General features: G+C 43.7%; 1 protein-coding gene across 3 annotated transcripts in view; it reads right to left on the bottom strand.

Annotated features, from left to right (window-relative positions):
- Positions 1-16,172, bottom strand: part of DIAPH3 (diaphanous related formin 3) — a 456,179-nt gene that overhangs the window by 291,653 nt on the left and 148,354 nt on the right. The gene's annotated exons all lie outside the window — the stretch shown is intronic.

The raw sequence follows: 16,172 nt of genomic DNA, 5'->3' as shown, positions 1-16,172 counted from the left end.
GACAAACAACCGCATTCAAAGGAATCCAATGCATCAGGGAAGGGCAGACAAATAAGCAGTGGCAAATTTTTAAAGTGCTTGTACACAAATGCTAGGAGTCTGACTAATAAGATGGGTGAACTGGAGTACATCGTATTAAATGAGGAGATTGACATAAAAGGCATCACTGAAACCTGATGGAATGAAGAAAATCTGTGGGACACAATCATACCGGGATATAAAATATATCGAAAGGATAGAGTAGGTCAGGTGGGTGGTGGAGTGGCACTGTATGGGAAAGATAATGTAGAATCAAATGAAATAAAAATATTAAATGAATCAACACATTCCATAGAATCGCTATGGATAGAAATTCCATGCTCCAATAATAAGAAATTAGCAGTAGGGATATATTATCGACCACCTGACCAGGACAGCGATACTGACATTGAAATGCTGAGGGAGATTAGAGAGGCTACCAAAGTAGAGAACTCTATAATAATGGGGGATTTTAATTACCCCCATATTGACTGGATACATGTCACCTCAGGAAGAGAAGCGGAGATAAAATTTCTCAATGGCTTAAATGACTGCTTCTTGGAGCAGCTGGTGCAGGAACCCACAAGGGGAGAGGTAATTCTCGATTTAGTCCTGAGTAGAGTGCAGGATCAGGTCCAGGAAATAACCGTTACAGGACCGCTTGGGAATAGTGACCATAATATAATAACATTCAACATTCCTGTGGTGGGAAGAACACCTCAGCAGTCCAGCACCCTGGCATTTAATTTCAAAAAGGGGAATTACGCAAACATGAGGAGGTTAGTTAAACAGAAATTAAAAGGCACAGCGACTAGAGCCAAATCCCTGAAAGCTGCATGGAAACTTTTTAAAGACACCATAATAGAGGCCCAACTTAAATGTATACCCCAAATTAAAAAACATAGCAAGAGACCTAAAAAAGAGTCACCGTGGCTTAACCACCATATAAAAGAAGCAGTGAGGGACAAAAAGGTATCTTTTAAGAAGTGGATGTCCAATCCTAGTGAGATAAATAAAAAGGAACATAAACACTGTCAAATCAAGTGTAAAAATGTAATAAGAAAACCAAAAAAAGACTGAGGAACAGCTAGCCAAAAACTCAAAAAGAAATAACAAAATATTTTTTAAGTACATTAGAAGCACGAAGCCTGCTAAAAAAAAAAACTGTGGGCGCCCTAGATGATCAAGCTATAAGGAGCAATCAAGGACAATAAAGCAGAGAAACTAAATGATTTCTTTGCTTCAGTCTTCACGGCTGAGGACATTGGGGAGATTCCCGAATCTGCACCGTCCTTTTTGGGTGATGAATCTGAGGAACTGTCCCGGATTGAAGTGTCATTAGAGGAGGTTTTGGAACAAATAGAAAAACTTAATGTTAACAAATCTCCAGGACCAGATGGCATTCATCCAAGGGTTCTAAAAACTCAAATGGGAAATTGCTGAGCTATTATCTGTAGTTTGTAACCTATCCTTTAAATCGGCTTCCGTACCTAATGACTGGAAGGTAGCCAACGTGACACCAATATTTAAAAGGGGCTCTAGAGGCGATCCTGGCAATTACAGACCGGTAAGTCTAACTTCAGTACCGGGCAAATTAGTCGAAACAATAGTAAAGAATAAAATTGTGAAGCATGTAGAAGAACATAATTTGTTGAACAAAAGTCAACATGATTTCTGTAAAGGGAAATCCTGTCTTACTAATCTATTAGAGTTCTGTGAAGGGGTTAACAAGCATGCGGATAAGGGGGATCCAGTAGATATAGTATACTTGGATTTTCAGAAAGCCTTTGACAAGGTCCCACACAATGGCTCTTGTGTAAATTACATAGCCATGGGATAAGAGGAAAGGTCCTTTATTGGATTGAGAACTGGTTAAAAGACAGGAAACAAAGGGTAGGAATAAATGGTAAAGCAACTGGGACTTTTCAGTTTAGAAAAAAGGAGACTGAGGGGGGATATGATAGAGGTCTATAAAATCATGAGTGGTGTGGAGAGGGCCGATAAAGAAAAGTTATTTATTAGTTCCCTAAATAGAAGAACTAGAGGTCACCAAATGAAATTAATGGGTAGCAGGTTTAAAACGAATAAAAGAAAGTTCTTCTTCACACAGCGTGTAGTCAACCTGTGGAACTCCTTGCCAGAGGAGGCTGTGAAGGCTAGGACTATAATAGAGTTTAAAGAGAAGCTAGATAATTTCATGGAGGTTAGGTCCATAAAAGGCTTTTAGCCAGGGGATAAAATGGTGTCCTTGGCCTCTGTTTGTCAGAGGCTGGAGAGGGATGGCAGGAGACAAATCGCTTGATCATTGTCTTCGGTCCACCCTCTCTGGGGCACCTGGTGCTGGCCACTGTCGGTAGACAGAATACTGGGCTAAAAGGACCTTTGGTCTGACCCAGTACGGCCGTTCTTATGTTCTTATATTCTTATATCTAGGGTGACTGCTGTTCTAACTGAAGCCAGTGGTGGCAGAGAAGAAACTGAGTGGTCGGTTGGATATGCACGTGTAGTAGCCACTGAAGGCACGGATACATAATTCTTCAACTAGAGGCACAGTGGCACCGAAACATCTAAGGTGGAGCACCCATGGGAAGACTCTTCAGAGAAGAAAGTCTAATAACAAAACCACCAACCTCCTACACAGTACTTTCCATCCATAAATCTAAGAACACACTGCAATCATCTTTAATCTATTGATCCTCATAGTATCGCAGTGAGTTAGGGAGACTTAACGCTATTTTACAGATGGGGAAATGAAGTACAAAGAAGGCAATTGGCTTCCCCAGTATCATATAGGAAGTCTGTTGAACAGCAGGGAACTGAAGTAACATCTCCCAAGGCCTTGGCTATTGTCCTAAGCACTGGATCATACTCCCAAGAGACTAGTGGTTTAGTGGACTAGAACTGAGAAAGTTTCCCATGCATAGATTCTGTCAGCATTGAATGATTATCACAAGTTAAATCAATTTTTAAAGTTTCCCCTCCATGTTTCAAATCAAGCTTACAATAAACATCTCACACTTCAAGAATTTTATTTCTGTTTAATATACACACAAAGTATAACAGCACAAGAAATTCATTAATTAATTTCATCTGTTTCTTACACAATAATTTGACATACTTGTACATTTCCCCTAAATCATGGAATATCTTCTCTGAACTGAACCATTAGTCTGCTACCCACATTCCTTTCAAGATCTGTTTCTACCACAATACATCCAAGCTTATGCTTGTACCTAATTAGAGGGTCTCACTTTAAACCTAATTACTTGACAGTTATGTTGGACCAATTGATACTGAAGCAGACAGCAATATATCTTAGCTCATAAACAACTTTACAGAAATTAAAGCATCACTTACAGTAAATAATTCCACCCATATAATTAGAACACAACTCATTTAAAAACATCATCATAATTTACTTTTATTCTAAAAAAAACCCTAAAATATCAATTAGTTGTCAAAACAATTTCTGGCTCCACAAGAGCCCTGAAGACATATTATATCCTCAACAAACAACACAGGTGATATAAAAATCAAAGCTTTTTCACCCCTTGAAAACATGATCTATCATTTACAGTGTTATGATGTGACCTGTAGATTATCTTTTCAACACTGTGCAATCATAGCTATCAAAAATGTTTTATTATCCATCCTGATAGACTAGCGATAATTCAAGCCAGGATTCCTAAAATAAAAAATTCCAAACATTAACTAATATAAGAAGTCACCTCCATCACAGTAGAAGTATTTGGTTATCTGTCATCTTGCCTCTGTTTGCCACTAATATTTTAGATATACAAATTTTGACAGCTCCTCTTCAATAAATCTCTTGAAAATATTTTAAAAATTATTTTTTCCTTTAAAAAAAATGATTTTTTTCAGCAAGAATCTGACTGCAAATGAAATACAGTAAAATAGAGTATTCACATAACACTGTGGATTTAACGAAGTACATTAACTGAAATATACAGAAAAATATATTGTCGTAATTAGGTATTATTTCTTATAATCAAATAAAAATTTGATTTTCATGACCAAACTAGTAAAAAGCATATCCATGGAGAAGCATACGCAACATTTGGACACATGTAAAATAGGTACTTAAAAATCTGTGGAGTCACTTTGTATGTATATACAGTACTGCATTTACACCCAGAGAGATAATAAGGAGCAAGTATGCAGTAAATAATGAAGAGAGGCACAAATCAGAGTAAAGGAGTATGAACAAGGAACCCATCAAGTTATATGCAGTCACAACCATACGAATAGGTCAATGCTCAATTGAATTTCAACTGGATCCCAGTTCAGCTATATAATGCAGTATCACCAATTACGAGCAGTAAAACTAAACTAGAGAAACATGGCACAGCTCTAATGGAGAGCTGGACACAACTAGAAATAATCAAAAAGGTTCTATCACAATTGAGAAGTGGCAGTTTGAGTTTGATTCCATGCAAATGATCCTATTAATATCTATAAAGTTGTGTCATTCTGTACAAACATGTCCTGTTTTATATTTCCATAGTACAAAACTAAAAGGTTTTTTTCTGATAAAAATGTGAGCCATGTTAAACATATATACCTGATTTTTTACACTTCATATTTTAGCAACAACATTTTAAAATAAACATTATACTTATTGGTATTAAACAGTCGGGATTTCCAATTTTCTTAAAGATCTCTACATAGATATTACAGATTACATGTCTCTGAATCTGCCCCATCTAACAATTCTTGTAGAGATCTAATCTGCCAGCTTTTCCTTGTCTAACAAGGCTGGAATTCCTGTCTTGCAACCTCTAGTAACTTGTCTGAGAACTTCAGCAAACCCTCTTGTAAGTCATACATGGCTAACAGCTTATAGGTTAGCAATAAAAAAATATATAGACCATATGTGGAATAAGTGTTCCTACAATAAATGCTTAATTTCTTTTCATTTTTGTCCTTTGTCCTGACACTTCTTTTATTCACTGCTCCCCCCCCCCCCAAAGGAATCAGGTGAACATTGAGTAAAAACAATGTTCATAGGCTTAAGAAGTGAATATTCTCTATTAGAGGGAGGGAGAATAATATTGGCTGTATTGATTTGGTAGGCTCTAATATGGCACTATTTATGAGCAGACCCAAGACTAAAATATCGCCCAGCCTGTGAGAACTCTCCTGGACCATTTCAACAGGAACACCAAGAGAGGTAACTACACTCTGAAAAAGTCCTGGTAAGTCCTATAGCGCTTCTGCATATCTGAGAAATCTCAGGGAACTACTACATTATCTGGTGATGAGTAGGCAACAATGGAAAGGAGGGTGAAGTTGATATTCCTGTAGTACAGTAGATCAAGGTTTGAAGCCTGAGTATGGCTTTAACAGTCCTTCTCAGTACTAACAATCTGGACCTCTTCTTGTGAGCTGCTAACATATCTGAAAAGCTCAGGAATCAGAGGCTATGGAAGTGGGACATGTGACATTACTGGATTATGAGATGAATATACCAATCACTGCTGCAACCATTATGTATGAACCAAATCTCATTCCAAAAGTGCCAAGTAAGATGTCTATCAAAAGCTTATGATTAGATGAGTCTGAATGCTACTCTCATACATGAACTGGTTTTGCATTTAAAGTTATTAGTATTGCTTATTCTTGATTTTCAAATGTTTGCTTCTGGGAGATAGTCTTCAAATAATTGGCTGACCTATTAGTCAAATAAATATCAGTACTTGACTGACAATGTACCATAAGTGGTGCTAATCCACATCTGATGAGCTTTTCTAAAAATATTCAGACCAGCATGTAAGGGATAGCTGCTGACTAAAAAGGACTGAGTCATGCATGGACAGGTGAATTGCTCATTTAACAAACTCCATCTTGGGACATGATTTTTCACAGTGAGAACAAGATTCTTTTCACATGGATAAGGGTATAAAGTGATTCCAGAGGGCTCCTCCATTTTGCCTTCATTCCAGTTTATCACCTCTGGAACTGAGCCAGAAAGGGCTAATGACATATCCTAACAGAGAATGTATTCCAAAGACTTGTTTTAACATAGTGAATTATTCCATCTCCGCTACCAGCTGGCACCAAAAGCTTTGCAATTGTCATATTTGATTTATTTAACAATCTTAACTTTTACCCTTTCATTCTTTCTTTTTATGAATAAACATTTAGATTTTAGATTCTAAAGGACTGGTTAATAGTGTGCTCATTTGATACGAGTTATAAATTGAGCTGGGAATGTGACTGGTCCTTTGGGATTGGAAGAACCTGTTCTGATTTGATAAAACTGGTTTTCAGAACTTCTTATCTGACTAAGGATGGATAGGGTGGTGGCATAGGAAAGCTGGAGTATCTAAATATATTGTTTGTATGACTTCATGCCAATGTGGTAAACTTAAGTTCTCTTTGTGACTGGTTTGATGTGCCTTATAGTTGAGAACCGCCAGTCTTGGCCTGTAAGCAGCTCTGTCAATAAGCAGTTTACTCTGAATTCACCATCTCAGCAGTGCCCCCTGTATTACAGGAAGCCTTAGGCATAGCATACAACCCTAGTCACAACTGCTCCAAGGACCCCGGTATCTATGGGATACTAACAATAGAACTCCCTTCAGGAAGGCCAAGAAGAGCACAGCCATCTATCCAGAAGTGAAGGCCTAGAAGTGTTCTTCAGACTCGAAAAAGGATCCTGAGTCACTTCACCACAGTGATGTTGTACCAGGTAGTGCCAAGATCCTAGGGCATCTCTTTAGAGATGATAACCGCATAGACAAAACGCTGGATTTACTCATCAACAGCACAAGTCAAAGAACCATAGCTCTCTTGAAGCTGGCACAAGACCTAACACATGAAGACCAAAGAATAATCTTGTACTTAGGAATTAGTTCCCTAAGAATAAGAGGGAACTGACACCCAAGACAAATAAAGAAAATCTATACTAATTCTAACACTAGCCAATACCACTAATTTATTTATGGAAAAGGTATAATTTTCCTGTCAAGGAAAAAATTTGAAGTTGCAAGTCAATGTGATTTCAAGAAAGATGTGGAGAAATAGGAGAAGGTGCAGAGAAAAGCAACAAGAATGATTAACGGTCTAGAGAACATGACCTATGAAGGAAGACTGGAAGAATTGGGCTTGTTTAGTTTGGAAAGGAGAAGACTGAGGGGGGACATAGCAGCAGTTTTCAGGTATCTAAAATGGTGTCACAAAGAGAAGGGAGGAAAAACTGTTCTTCTTGGTCTCTGAGGATAGGGCTAGAAGCAGTGGGCTTAAACTGCAGCAAGAGAGGTTTAGGTTGGACATTAGGAAAAAGTTCCTAAATGTCAAGATGGTTAAACACTGAAGTAAGTTGCCTAGAGAGGTTGTGGAATTTCCCTCTCTGGAGACATTTAGGAGCAGGTTAGATACACATCAATCAGGGATGGTCTAGATAGTACTGGATCCTGCCATGAGAGCAGGGGACTGGACTCAATGACCCCTCGAGGTCCCTTCCAGTTCTTGTGTTGTATGATTCTATATCTCACTTCCAATCAGAGTAATAAGAAGGCCCTGAGGAATGGCTAGAGCAGCTTTGCCCCTTGCACCATCTTAGAGCTGGCAATGGAGTGGAGTACCTCCCTAACGGGTACTACTAAATCAAAAATCTCCATCTCTGACATGGAGCATGTCCCCCCAAAGAAGAATTAGCCAAGCTACTACAAACAAAAATAAATTCTGGAGTAAGATCTTTGCGTATCAGAACAACATGCATAGCCTGCCAGAGTCATCTCCCACCAGATTCTAATTTGCTAAGTGATGCCACAGATTTGTTCTTGCTACTTGAAATACCCTCTGTATTCAATTGATTGATCTCAAGTGGGATTAACTACCTGGTTAAAATCCTCTCTAAAATAAGAGCCCTCACATAAACATCCTAAATCCCTTAAAAACTGATTAAAAACAACTTGACCTTGATTGGGACAATACACATTGGCTGAGGCGACAAATTTACCTGTCAATGGCATTCCATTGAAATATATGTGCACTCTTTACCTATGAGTTGTGCTGAAACAATACAAATCATGTGTTTAGTCAAGTATTGCTACTATTCTTCTATTAGATTATCCAGATGAGACGTCTGGTAGCTGTATCCAAGAGGAATTTGGGTATTTATACTAATTTTTCTTCAAGTGTGTTTTCTGTAAATGGATTATAATAGGAAAATCCTTTATAAGTGAGTAAAATACCTCCAACTTGTATTGGATTATCTTGTTAAAATTAACAGTCGTGACATTAATAATCTAACCCATAAGTACTATATATTGCCCTCTGTTTAAAGGAGTGAAACACCCACCCCGGCCAAATACCAGGAGCACTTGTGCCTCTTCTTTAAATAGGTGAAGCCCTGCAAATTTGCAGACGTCAGTATCTGTGGACCATTTTTGCTAATCAGACGTGGATACACATGTTGTATCCATGCAGAGCTCTATAAATAAGACATTTTAGACAGCATTCCCCATCATATACAATGTAAAATTAAAACTCCATGTTGTTTTTCCTTTTTTGAAGAAACCAACATTGTAATCTGATCGCTGGGAGGATTATCAGTACCGTACATTTTTAAATGTAGACCATATATTTTGTTATGAACATAATCTTCCCTATTAAAACAAATTTAATATCTGCTTTTTTCACTGTTTTCCACCCTTCCTTATGTTTTTACCAGTTGCCACTTGGTTTCTTCTACATATAGAAGCCTGGGCTTTCTGCTTTTTTACATAGGCATATTAGTTCCCTGCTGGGATGGGAGGTGGAGGTCTTGTTTTCTCTCCTCCGCTCCTTTTTAAAATAAGTATACTTAAGAACCAAACCCCATCTAATCTTATTAAACATTTTTATAACATCTGGCATTATGAGGTAATAGGCCATACATTTTCTAAAGGTGAGACTGAATCAATTTATTAAGTGCTGAAGTAGATTCTCCATTACAATTTTCAAAACATTTTAGGATGTTTTCCTAAAAGATATGTTGTAGGAATTATTTGGGAGAAATTCTATGATCTATGCTAAACGAAAGGTCAAACTAGAGTCGGCAACCTTCGGCTCTTGGCCCTACAGGGTAATCCACTGGTGGGCCAAAAGACATTTTTCTGACATTGACCATCTACAGGCAACTCCACTCCCATTGCAACTCCTAATGGCTGCGCATCACTGTTCCGCACACAGCTTCTCATACCCCAAAACCTAAGTCAAAGGAAGAAGAATTTTCTGTCCCACCCCGTTCAGGAATTTTTATGTTCTCACAAACCCACAAGCCGCCAACAACTGCAAAATTCCCCCCTCCTTCCTGCCTGTGGTAATCTTTGTCATTTCCTAAACTGCTGTCATTCACTTTATTTGAGCAAGTATTTAACTGAAGCTATTGCGAAAAGCATGCATTGTTTCTTGAATCACGCCTCCTCCTTATAGATTGTAAGCTCTTCATGGAAGCAAAAGAGGAAAGAGTTAACAGTCTCCCAAACAAAACAATTAGAATTGAATTTTCCTTTTCTACATTAGGCTGATCAAATTTGTATTGACAAAAGCTATTTTACATAGTAACTGACACCAGTCAGCCAGCCACAGTTCAAAACAAAACACTATTCAATAAGAATATGACTCTCAACCCAATTATTGTCAAAAATGATTGAGTGTAATAGCTTCTAATCCATATTTCAATATAATCTTATAGAAAAATGTTAGAATTATTAGTCTTTCATCTTCCAGCAAAAAAACAAAACAAGATCACAGTGGATATTTTAGCTATTCCTAATTACAGTAGCCCCAGGAGACATCACTATAAAAAAGAAAATATGATACATTAACATACATGGTAAACTGGAGAAAAATTAAAACCATTATAAAAAGAATTACATAAATAGTTAAACAATACAGCAACTGTAGCACCAGGTTATACTCAAGATCAACAATACTAGCTCTTTATCAGCATATGCGACCTAATTATTTAGCTGAAACACAAAATGTAGCTTCCGTCAACATCCTCCATGGCTAAATCAAGAGCTGTCAATCAGCACCATTTGTCTGTGTGGTCCCATTAGAGTACATTGCTTCATTCTGAACATGCACAGCAAAGAATGCAGACAGCATATCTGTATCTATTTAACCTTCATCAGCCAGCATTCATGAACCCTCATTAATTATTTTTCATCTCACTTTCAGACATGACATGGCTCATACCAGAACAATAACGTGCTGATAATTGTTCAAGACAACAGCTGGACAGGCACAGTGCAGAGGTGAACTCTCTCATAGATTACAGGGTGCGTCAGTGCATTACAATTAGTTTAAAAAGTCATCTATTCCTGTTCAACAGCTTTGAAAAGAATAAAAAAATTCATTAACAGCCAAAGCAATCTTATCATATTTTAAGCCTTAATGACCCATTGCATTATACTCTCTCAAACTACAATTTATCCATTTTGAACAGACCAGATGACCAACATGCAGAGCGTTGATTTCAAAACTGAAGCACAAAACGCAATATTTCTGAAGTGGTGTAATTTGGTATCAAGTAAGCAAAGTTCAGCCTTGACATTCAAGATCATCTAATTGAGAGACTACTAAAAGAGTAGGAGCAATTTCTACATCTTCCAACTTACAATTCATCTTTATAGGTCTCCCTAATAATACCATTACTGAGATTCCTTTGAAAGAAATTTAATGTCATGTTTAAATGGGACATCCAAAATGGGAATTCAGAACATGAGTATGCACACTGAATTGTACTGCAAGACAATAAAATACTGCTCTTCTTCACTTTATCTTACAAAACCTCTCAAGGTAAGGGCAACTGTAAACACATGGCATTTAACACATTACAATGGGAAGTAGGATGGTATTTTCTTCTAGCGCAGAGCTTCCACCAACAAAAAAAATATATATATATAATTGCTATGTATGAGAAAGACTGGAAGATTCACTGGAAAAATAACCAAGTACCTTCCACTCCTGATTGAGAGGCCTATTATAAAAATACGCAATTTATAAAATGCCAATTAGCTAAAAATTTTAATATATTAGCCACAGGTAGAAAACAAGACAGAAATTTGGGAAGCAGAGTGGGGAATCCCACAAGAAAGGTTTAAGCCATTACCCTGGCAGTGTAACCTAACTCGTCCCCTATAGCCCTCAGCTGGCAGGAAGGGGAAAATCTATGTAATTTCTTCCATGGTCATGTGGCAAAGCCTACTTTGGGGACCCCATCACTCCTGGCTACAATTGTTCTAATAAATCTTATGCACCAAAAGGTATTCCGCTTGAGGTGTAATGCAGTGCGTGACACACAAATGCCAAAGTTGCAGGGACTCTTTGCAGAGAGGAGGTGAACGCACTCCACCCTGCTTGTTGAGGTAAAAAACCACCGCTGTGTTGTCCATGCGAACCAGGATCGAGCGGTGGGCGAGCCTTGGCATGAAGGCTTCGCAGGCTAGCCTCACTGCCCGCAATTCCCAGACGTTTATGTGTAGGGCTCGCTCTGAGGCAGACCAAAGGTCCTGAGTTCTGTGTCGCCCCAGGTGCGCTCCCCAGCCCAGGTCAGACGCATCGGTGACCAGCGTCAGGGAGGAGGGAGTGGTATTGAACGGGACCCCACTGCTACCACAGGTTCCTGGGTCCATCATAGAGGGAGTCCAGAATTGCTTTGGGCACCGTAATTATCGAGTCCCAAAGACCCCTGGACTGGCTGAAGGCCTTCGCCAACCACGCCTGCATGGGTCTCATCCACAACCTGGCATGGCGGACCGTGTACGAACACGCCGCCATATGGCCTATGAGCCTGGAGCAGACCCGAGAGGTCATTATAGGGGACCGAGTTAGCCCCGAGATCACCTCCACTATGAAGAGGAACCTGCTCTTGGGCAGGAACGCCCTTGCCACCCTCGAATCGAGGAGGGCCCCCACAAATTCTATCTGTTGCGAGGGAGTCAGGGACGACTTCTCGATATTTATCAGGAGTCCTAACCTTAGGAAAAGGGCTCTTGTGAGTGCCACGTGAGCTTCTACCTGCCCGTATGAGCAACCTCGGATCAGCCAGTCGTAGAGGTACGGAAACACGCGCACCCCTTGTTTGCGGAGATATGCAGCAACCACTGCCATGCATTTCGTGAATACCCTCGGTGCCGTACATAAACCAAAGGGGAGCACCGTAAACTGAAAATGGTGTTGGCCCACCATAAACCTGAGGAACCTCCTGTGGCTGGGTCTGATTACCACGTGGAAGTACGCATCCCTGAGGTCGAGAGTCGCGTACCAGTCTCCTAATTGTAGCACTGGGATGAACGACACCAGAGTCACCATTCTGAATTTGTGTTTTACTACTGCCTTGTTTAGATCTGAGGTCCAAGATGGGACGGACCCCTCCCTTCGGTTTGGGGACAACAAAATAACGGGAGTAAAAACCCCTTCCTCGCAGCTGCAGAAGAACCTCCTCTATCGCTCCTTTTTCGAGGCGCGCAGACACCTCCTGACAGAGGATGTGTTCGTGAGGGGTGTCCCTTACTAGAAAGACGGCAAAGGGGGATTTGAGGGCGGCGGGCCTAGGAAAGGGATAGAGTAGCCTGCCCTTACAATGTTCAGAACCCAGGCATCTGAAGTTATTAAGGCCCAAGCATGGGCAAAAAGGGATAGCCTGGACCCAAACAGGGGCCCAGGGTAGGAGATTGGTACGGGACTCTCGAGCGAGGCGTCAAAACTGCCCTGATGGGAAGGACCGTGAGGACTCCGCGCTGGGTATCAGTCTGGGACGACGACGTTGGCCCCTAGGCCCCTGAGGGGGCGCGGCCGCCCCGGAACCTCCACCGGAGGCCCGGGGACGGCGCATCCAGTAATCCCCACGGGGGACCTGGGGCTGCGCCCTTCCCTGCTGTCTATAGGGCAGCTGTCGCCGCTGCGGAGCCGGCGTGTGGATGCCCAAGGACTTCAGGGTGGACCTAGTGTCCTTCAGAGTATAGAGCCTAGAGTCGGTGTGCTCCGAGAACAGAGCTTTGCCCTTGAAGGGCAAGTCCTGAATTGTATGTTGCACATCCGGGGGAATTCCCGAGACGTAGAGCCATGACCCCCGACGCATAACGACACCAGTTGCCATCGTGCGGGCCGCTGAATCCACCGTGTCCAGAGCCGCTTGGAGAGCAGTTCGCGAGATGACTTTGCCCTCTGAGGTAACAGCCACAAACTCCTGATGATCCTCCACAGGAAGTCTGTCTCGGAAGTTTTCGACGGCCTGCCAGCTGTTAAAGGCATACCTACTCAGCATTGCCTGCTGGTTCGCGATGCGGAGCTCTAACACCCCTGTGGCGTAAACCTTACGGCCCAATAGATCCAGCCTTTTAGGTTCCCTAGCCTTTGGAGAGGGGCCCGGCTGAGGGAGTCTTTCCTTTTGGGCCGCAGCCTGCACAACCAAGGACCATGGGGTGGGTTGTGAGTACAGGTAATCATGCCCCAAGTTTGGGACGTAGTAACGTCTCTCGACCCCTTTTAAGGTAGGGGTCAAGGTTCCCGGCATTTGCCACAGGGCATTGATAATCTTTGATACCGTTTTGTTGAGCGGTAAGGCTAATCGCGCAGGCGCATCGTCTGTGAGGATGTCCACCACTGGATCCGTGTCCTCGATAACAGGTACCACCGGAACGGCCAAGTTGGCAGCCACGCGACAGAGGTGGTATTGGTGCGTGCGGGCATCCATTGACAGCAGACTCGGTGCAGGGTCTGCTAGTGCCTCGTCCGGGGACGACGATGACTCCTGAAGTGGCACAGGAAAAGTTGTCACCAGCTGCGGAGCCATCTGAGTAGCTTGCGCTCCCGATGGGTCCACCTCCGGTGCCGGCGGTTGTGGTGCCGCTGGATCAGGTTGAGGTGCCCGGAGAGGGGAGGGAGGGGCTTGAGACAGGCATGCCGATGGTCAGGAACGGTGCCCTGACATCCCTGACCCCAGAGAAGGAGGCAGCTGACCTTGCCACTGATGGTAGGCCCAGGGGGTCCAGAAAGGCCACTGTGGGTGTGGAGGCCACGTTTGTTGAGTGTGGTCTCTCCTATGTCTGGACCTAGATCTATGGGTCGAGGATGCCCTCGAGGAGCCCGAACGGACTCCGGCCAGGGTGGCGCCGATGAAGAGAGCGGGGCAAATCTTGCCATTGACTCGGGCTTCCCCACATGAGTACGTCGTGGCCGCACTGTGGGGACAGGGGACCCATGGCTTGTTCCGGAAGGCCCGCTGAGGGTTGCGGCACCGGGGTACCCGGATCCGGCGCCAAGTGTTCAACAGCACCCAGCTGCGGCACCGGGGTGCCCAGGCCCGGTGCCGGCTGAGTCGCCAGCAGCTGCGGCACCAGGGTGCTCAGGCTCGGTGCCGGTTGAAACGCCAACCAAGGCTGCGGCACCGAGGTGCTCAGGCCCGGTGCTGGTTGAATTGCGACCGGCGGTTGCAGCACCGGGGTACCCAGGCCCAGTGCCTGGCGGGACCACTGCGTAGATGCCGGTGCAGATGAAGGCACGGAGACGGACGCCGGCTCCTGGATGACCTCCGTGGAGGAGAGGAAAGTCTGAGTGGGAGCCCCATGGCTACTCAGATACGGTACCGGTACCGGCACCGCCAGGCGGGGAGCTGGTAAGGAGCTCAGCTGTATCTCACGTCGCGCATGGCTGGCAACTCCTGGGAATGACGGCTCGGCGACGAGAGGGGGTGCCGAAGTAGCGATCGGTACTGACCCCACATGGGATGGTCCCGAAGCATAAGGCACTTTAGCATGCCGACCAGGGCCATGCTGGGGCGAAGCCGTAGCCAGCCGAGCCTCCGACGATGGTGACCTCGACCCTTCTGAGTCCACCGAGGATGGAGGGGAGGTCGTGAGGCTAATAAGGTCCTGCGCCACCTCGAACGTATCCGGCGTGGACAGGCGGTGCAGAGATAGGCAACCAGGACTACTTAGGCCTCCTCAGCGCCGACGGTGCGGAGGGGACGATACGTGCACCGGAGAGCCCACAGTGCGGTGCCCCACGGATGTTGTCTTCTTCGAAGGGGACCTTCCCCGGGATTTCTTCACTCTCTTAGTCGGAGGAGAGTGTGATCGGTGCTGAGAAGTCGACGCCGATGCGCGGTGCCGGTAAGGGGAGTCCCGCGTCGAGGCCGGTGTGCTGCGCACCGCAGGCTGTTCCGGCGGCACCGGCTGAAGCGCTGTCTCCATGAGGAGATGTTTCAGGCGGGAAACCCTTTCTTTTCTGGTACAGGGCTTAAAGGACTTGCAGATTTTACAGGCAATAGCCAGATGAGCCTCACCCAGGCACTTAAGACAGCTGTCGTGAGGGTCGCCCCTGGGCATAAAGTTCCCGCAGTCCTCGCACGTCTTAAAGCCTTGCGGCCCTGGCATTCCTTACCCCCAAGGGGGAAGGAACAAAGCAACTAACCTAACTATCTAACTGTGAAAACTATTTACAAAGAACGTGAGAACGGGAACCATTAACTAACTAAATAGGCTGGGAGATATGGAGACGCTCCAACGACCGTCGCTGCGGTAAGAAGGAACTGAGGTGGGGCAGCGCCGGCAGGGGTACTTATGCCATGGCGGCGCCACTCCAGAGGGCGCCCTGCCAGCGCTACGGGTACTGCTAGGGAAAACGCTCCGGAAGTCGCGGTGCACGCGGTGCGCACACCTACTTCGAATGGACATGAGCAACCACTCGAAGAAGAAGTTTTCCTCTTCGTGTCATCCCCCCACACCAAGAAGCTTTGAATGTTGCTAAATTCTGCTATTTTATCCTCTCCCAAAACCAGCATGACAGAAAGCGCTATAGATGCAATGTGGCTCCATCAACTATATCTACTACATATTTTCCCAAATATGAAGGGCACTAAGACGACAGGAACACAAGGTATCTTCACTACTCCTCCCCTATTTTGCGGCTTTTCCTATCTTCATTTTCCCAAATTCTAAAACAGAAGTGTGGGGAATCTTTTTGCGTCAGGAGCCGCTGATAAACAGAAAAATCAGTTGGGCAGGGAGCAGTGGGGGCTGGAGAACCAACGCGGGCTCCGCAATGCTGAGGGGGGAGGAACCCTGAATCCAGGCAAGGTATATGACCCCTGGGCCTTATGTTCCCCACCCTGTTCTAAAAAGTAATATGATATTTAA

The sequence above is a fragment of the Pelodiscus sinensis genome, chromosome 1, assembly GCF_049634645.1.
Source record: "Pelodiscus sinensis isolate JC-2024 chromosome 1, ASM4963464v1, whole genome shotgun sequence".
Classification (NCBI taxonomy): domain Eukaryota; kingdom Metazoa; phylum Chordata; order Testudines; family Trionychidae; genus Pelodiscus; species Pelodiscus sinensis.
Note: the sequence above shows the minus strand (reverse complement) of the source record. Positions and strands in the feature narration are given on the sequence as shown.